Source organism: Bos grunniens, chromosome 7 (genome assembly GCF_055505025.1).
Source record: "Bos grunniens cultivar Pamir isolate PY7600 chromosome 7, Bosgru_T2T1.0, whole genome shotgun sequence".
NCBI classification, from domain to species: Eukaryota; Metazoa; Chordata; class Mammalia; order Artiodactyla; family Bovidae; genus Bos; species Bos grunniens.
In genome coordinates this window covers 72,986,460-72,993,163 of record NC_141171.1, presented here as the reverse complement: position 1 = coordinate 72,993,163, position 6,704 = coordinate 72,986,460, and the positions used below count along the sequence as shown (strand labels likewise).

General features: G+C 41.6%; 1 pseudogene; it reads right to left on the bottom strand.

Annotated features, from left to right (window-relative positions):
• Nucleotides 1-5,853: 5,853 nt before the first annotated feature.
• On the bottom strand, nt 5,854-6,155 carry LOC147369826 (coiled-coil-helix-coiled-coil-helix domain-containing protein 7 pseudogene; annotated as a pseudogene).
• Between the last annotated feature and the right edge of the window lie 549 nt (nt 6,156-6,704).

Sequence of the window (6,704 nt, the reverse complement as noted above, 5' to 3'; positions counted from 1 at the left end):
CAGTTAGAAAATACTATTCTCCAAGCCAGGCTTCAGCAATATGTGAACTGTGAACTTCCTGATGTTCAAGCTGTTCTTAGAAAAGGCAGAGGAACCAGAGATCAAATTGTCAACATCCGCTGGATCATCAAAAAAGCAAGAGTTCTAGAAAGACATCTATTTCTGCTTTATTGACTATGCCAAAGACTTTGACTGTGTGGATCACAATAAACTGTGGAAAATTCTGAAAGAGATGGGAATACCAGACCACCTGATCTGCCTCTTGAGAAATTTGTATGCAGGTCAGGAAGCAACAGTTAGAACTGGACATGGAACAACAGACTGGTTCCAAATAGGAAAAGGAGTACGTCAAGGCTGTATATTGTCACCCTGTTTATTTAACTTATGTGCAGAGTACATCATGAGAAACACTGGACTGGAAGAAACACAAGCTGGAATCAAGATTGCCGGGAGAAATATCAATAACCTCAGATATGCAGATGACACCACCCTTATGGCAGAAAGTGAAGAGGAACTAAAAAGCCTCTTGATGAAAGTGAAAGTGGAAAGTGAAAAAGTTGGCTTAAAGCTCAACATTCAGAAAACGAAGATCATAGTATCCGGTCCCATCACTTCATGGGAAACAGATGGGGAACCAGTGGAAACAGTGTCAGACTTTATTTTTGGGGGCTCCAAAATCACTGCAGATGGTGCCTGCAGCCATGGAATTAAAAGACGCTTACTCCTTGGAAGGAAAGTTATGACCAACCTCGACAGCATATTCAAAACCAGGGACATTACTTTGCCAACAAAGGTTCATCTAGTCAAGGCTATGGTTTTTCCTGTGGTCATGTATGGATGTGAGTGTTGGACTGTGAAGAAGGCTGAGCGCCGAAGAATTGATGCTTTTGAACTGTGGTGTTGGAGAAGACTCTTGAGAGTCCCTTGGACTGCTAGGAGATCCAACCAGTCCATTCTGAAGGAGATCAGCCCTGGGATTTCTTTGGAAGGAATCATGCTAAAGCTGAAACTCCAGTACTTTGACCACCTCATGTGAAGAGTTGACTCATTCATTGGAAAAGACTCTGCTTCTGGGAGGGATTGGGGGCAGGAGGAGAAGGGGACGACAGAGGATGAGATGGGTGGATGGCATCACTGACTCTATGGACATGAGTCTCAGTGAACTCCGGGAGTTGGTGATGGACAGGGAGGCCTGGTGTGCTGCGATTTATGGGGTCACAAAGAGTCGGACATGACTGAGCGACTGAACTGAACTGATCCCATCTTTACCTTTTAAAAAATCTGAGTTGATTGCAGAAAGTGAGTGTGGAATTTCTGTCCCAGGTAAATAATATTAACTAATGCTGTTATCAATCTCAACACCAATAGTCTTTGGCAGTAAACTGCTATGAACCATAAATTGAAAGGTGAACAGCCGCTGTCCTTTTCCATGCCATTGAGAAACCTGTGGTCTAGAGGGAGAGCATTACTAGTTATATATCTATCATCTTTCTCTACTGAATCTCAGAATTTCATATTTTGTAGCTGTGTAATATAGCAACTGGGCTTCCCCAGTGGCTCAGCAGTAAAGAATCCACCTGTCAACTCGGGAGATGCAGGTTCAATCCCCGGGTCGGGAAGATCCTCTGGAGAAGGAAATGGAAACCCTCTCCAGTATTCTTGACTGGGAAATCCCATGGACAGAGGAGCCTGGCAAGCTATAGTCCATGGGGTCTTAAAGAGTCAGACACGACTTAGGGACTAAACAAAAACAACAGTGTAGCAACCAATAGGACGGAATTCGTCACATCAATGCTTGTGACTTGGGAAGCCCCTCTTCCCTGTGGGCTTCCCCCACAACTCAGCCAGTAAAGAATCTGCCTGCAATGTAGGAGACATCAGTTCAATTCCTGGGTCAGGAAGATCCCCTGGAGAAGGAAATGGCAACCCACTCCAGCATTCTTGCCAGGAGAATCCCATGGACAGAGGAGCCTGGCAGGCTACAGTCCATGGCGTTGCAAGAGTCAGACATGACTTAGTGACTAAACCACCACCACCGCCTCCCTGTGGCATGATCAAGGGCCCGGGCTCCAGCTTTTGGTCACCCAGAACTGATTTCTTTCAATGCTTCACCAGGGTCACTTTCCATGCAGCCTTTCCCTAAAGTTGTCTGTAGTGACGAGCTTCTTAACTAGTCACACCACAGCCTTTGGAAGATCTTGGACAAGTTCATGCTTACTCTTATGTGTTATTCTCTAAAGGGAATTGCTAAGTCAAATTATATGGACTCTTGAGAATTTTATACATCTCATCACATTGTGTTTCTTATCAGTGCTAAATGAGAGTATCTGTTTTCCCAACTTTCCCCAACATTGTTATAATTTTTGCTCATCTTATTTTCCAATTTCTTATTCATGAAAAAAACATTTTACTTTACATGTCTTCAGCGGTTAGTGAGATCAAGTATTTCCATGTGTCTATCGGCCACTTTTACTTCTTTTATGAGCTGTGTGGAAATGGCAAGTTTGAAAATAGACACAATTCTGAGCTATCAGGTTAAATAGAATTGAATTCAGTGAAATGACAAGCCGCTTACAGTGGAAACAAAACTCACAAATAACCTTTCCTGAAGAATGTAAGAAAAGTTATATTATTTCTAATTACCTCTGGATCATTTATTTGCTTTTTCTCTCTTGCTAGTGAATGACCTGAATGCAGTATGCCTATCTTTGTCAAGGAGTGTTCTTTGTTGTTCTTCTATCAATGATTCTTATGTACATATTATAAGTGTATAGATTTAGGACACTTAAATTCCCATCTAGGGTTTCTGAATAATAGAAGAAGCTGGGGAAATAGACTTAGGTTACTGAAAATTCTTTCAGAAGAAATTCGTATAAGCCTCAGAACTCTGTTTGATCCTTGAGGGAAATAAGTGGCAAGATTCACAAATGTTGTCTTCATGCAGAATAAAAGTCATATTCAGAGCCCCTTTGTCAGTTCTTCAACTCTAGAAGCTGCATCTCAGAAATCCTTCAAAAAAACCTCTGCATTTGTATTGTTTAATTTTAACTTTTCCAAATGTGCTTATTGAATGTTTATCAAAGCAGAAAACTAAGACCAAGAGAGGATTCAAACCCAGGATTCCTGGCACTTAGTCCAGTCTTCTATCATTACAATGTGACTTTCCAATATCATTGTTGTTCAGTCGCTAAGTCGTGTCCAACTCTTTGCAACCCCATGAACTGCAGCATGACAGAGTTCCCTATATGTCAGTATCTGAGGTCATAATCACTAGACTTTGATCTAGCAATGGGGCATGAGGGATGGGACCACACATTACAAGCATCAGGTTTGTTTTTGCGTTGCTGCACCAAGATTTTCCCAGTTGTGTGCCTGCAAGTGAAATGCTTGTATCTGGCCGGTCCTATTCTAGATTTACCCAAACATAGGCTCAGTGATTGAAACCTAAAGCAGTTCCATTTTTTTTAACAAGCTCCCAAAGGTTTTGCTATTGCAAACTCTTCCCTGTGATAATTATTGCCTCTCTTCCTTTTTCAGGGGAGGCATTAGTGTGGACTCAAATTTTATTTCACCTTCTTAAAGATTTTGTTGTGGTATTTATGCACTGACCATTTAAACTCATTTACTAATCTGAGGAGAGTTAGAAAAAGGAAAAAAAACTATGTGAGAGTCAGGATGTAGAAACAAATTAACTATTAATGATCCAGAAGGTTTGGATGAATGGTATTCCCCAGTCTCACCAAAAAACAGCATTCTTTATTTAAGAGGGCCTTCACTTAGCTGTTTTGATAAGAGCTAGTCAACTGAAAGACATCTTTGAACAAATAATAAAGAACACGGTGTCTCATGCATAAACAATATGACGTCCTGAGAGACGGGTGGATGGGCTTGGAGCCAGACAGGTCTGGCTGTGAATCTCAGCTCCTCTCCTTATTAACTTTGTAGCCTTGCTTGAACAATTTAAATATTCTCATTTTGAGTCTCATTATCTGCACATTCAGACTAATACTTATTCTTCTTTATAAATTTGTAAATATTTTTAAAGTTCCTACTATTTTGTAGATATATTCAATAAGGTCCAAGATAGGAAATGATTAATCAAAAATACAGACAATGACCAGTGCCAAAGAATGTGTCAGAACATGGAATGGCTGGATTTTATAACTGGTAACTTTTGTTTAATATAGGTCTATCTGAATATTCTGTTTATGGTTTTATTGACCTGAAAGATTAACAAAACAAGAATAGATATCAATTATTTTTCCTCACGTCAAATAATGTGATAAGAAACAAGAGAAGCAAACTTTCAGCCTCCAGTAGTTTTAGTCTTTTGTGTTACTAAAACTTCCTTTCCCTGGGATAAATAAATCAGTTAATCCAATAAAAAAAGAAAGCCACTAATTCTAATGAGTAGGCCCTTGGAGGAGAGGAACCAATAAGAAATATGCTCCCATTTCTGCTGTAACAAGCACAGGAGAATGCAGGGGTAAACCTTGCTTTACATGACAAGAGAAAAATGAAAATATTCTAAGAAGATTGAGCCCTGGTACTGGATGGAAGACGTGCAGTGCTTGTCCTGTTCATATGAACCTGGGAACCCCAACTCAACTTCTTGGCTTTCTGAATTTGAAGAAGCAACTGGATAGACCCATCAGAAGCCCTATTCCTTGTGTCCAGGTGGGACTATCAGTCAAGGTACCCACATTCCCCACTTCTGGACTGGGCTTTGTGAAGCAGTCAGCCAGTCCTCCTCACCTCAGTGATTTGTACTGGGGAAGGCATGTCACCCTCAGGCCATGTGAAGTCCTCTTGGAGAGATTCATATGCACTCGTAGATGGAGAAAAAATGGAAAGAATGGCAGACTTTATTTTCTTGGGCTCCAAAGTCACTGTGGACAGTGACTGCAGCCATGAAATTAAAGGACCCTTGCTCCTTGGAAGGAAAGCTATGAAAAATGTAGACCATGTTTTAAAAAGGAGAGAAATCACTTTGCTAAAAAAAGGTCCATATAGTCAAAGCTATGGTTTTTCCAGTAGTAATGTACTGATGTGAGAGTTGGACCATAAAGAAGGCTGAGTTTCAGAGAACTGATGATCTCAAACTGTGGTGCTGGAGAAGATTCTTGAGAGTCCCTTGGAAAGGAAGGAGATCAAACCCAGTCAATCCTAAAGGAAATTAATCCTGAATATCATTGGAAGGACTGATGCTGAAGCTGAAGTTCCAGTACTTTGGCCCCCTATCTGAAGAGCCAACTCATTGGAAAAGACCCTGATGCTGGAAAAGATTGAGGGCAGGAGAACTGAGCTACAGACAATGACATGGTTGCGTGGCATCACCAACTCAATGGATATGAGTTAGAACAAGCTCTGGGAGATGGAGAGGGACAAGGAAGCCTGGCGTGCTGCAGTCCATGGGGTTGCAAAGAGTCAGACATGACTTTTAGCCACTGAAGAACAATAACATACACACTTGAAGAAAGATCTCTTTTCTTTTTCTTTCCCTCAAGCTGAGAAAAGAGGGAGGGGGAAGAGGAAGAGTTTACCATTGAGACTGTTTACAAAACCCAGGACTTTTCAGTTACATGAGTCAAGATATTCCTCTCTTGTGATTGAGCTGATTTGACTTGACCCATATAGAGTCTAATTTCATGGGTCTGAGAAAAAACTGGAAAGGACTGTGTCCTCCCACGCACTTTGATTCTGCCAGCTACCTAGGTAGTCTTCAGCAATGTTTCGCTGTTTTTAAGCCTTTTAAGTAAATGTTCTGAGATGTTGTTATTGCTGCTGCTATTGTCATTCTTGTGTTGATATGAAACAGTGAATGTCAAGACTCTGCTTTTTTTTTTTTTTTAATTAATCCTCACACGTGGGAAGGGTTGAGGCACCCAACGAGAGTGCCCAAGGGTCCCAGAACTTCCGGCAGTTCTTGTACTTCAAGAAGTGAGAAGAACAGCTCTCCTTGTCATAGTTGTTTTCGGCCATGCATCTGGTAGACGCGTCTGATTCCGACAAGCAAGGGTTTACGTCAGGATCCCTCAGCCTCCGTGTCACCATGGGCATCCTAAGTGTCTTCTCCCTCAGGCGGCCGCTCCGCCAGCGACCAGGCCGTCTCCAGCTCCAAACACCAAGACTCTGCTTTTTATCTCACTAATTTTGACCTGACCCTGGCAGTTGCTTATCTCGAGGTATAGGTATTCTCCTGATTCTTCATCCTGGGTGAGCTTTAGAGCATACAGTCAACTGGAAAGGCCAAAAACAAGACTGGCTTTCTGAGAAAGAGCCTGCCAGGAAATGCTGCTACAAACATATTGTGTGAGCATCTGGCCTCAGCAGCAGTGAGAAGCTACCAAAAAAAAAAAAAGAAAGAAAAGAAAAAAATAAGATGGAGAAATGGGTTTACAAGCAACAGTTTGGGATCATGTGGGTCCAGAAGATATAGCTTTTACATATATCCACTGCCCTTAGGATGGAATCCTCAAGAAACAAGCCTCAACCCATTCATCGAATGGAATGTATTTAGGAATTTGCTGTAAAGCCCGTCTACAATCTGGATGAAATTTGTCTTATTCTAAATTCAAAAAATAATTCACTCTGTAGTTGGACCTCCTCCGCTGAACATACTGTGCAGTTTTTTTGGGTACCAGGCCAAGAGGCGAGCTTCCAGTCTGCTTCTCTCCTCCTGCTTCCACCCCCTTTATTCTTGA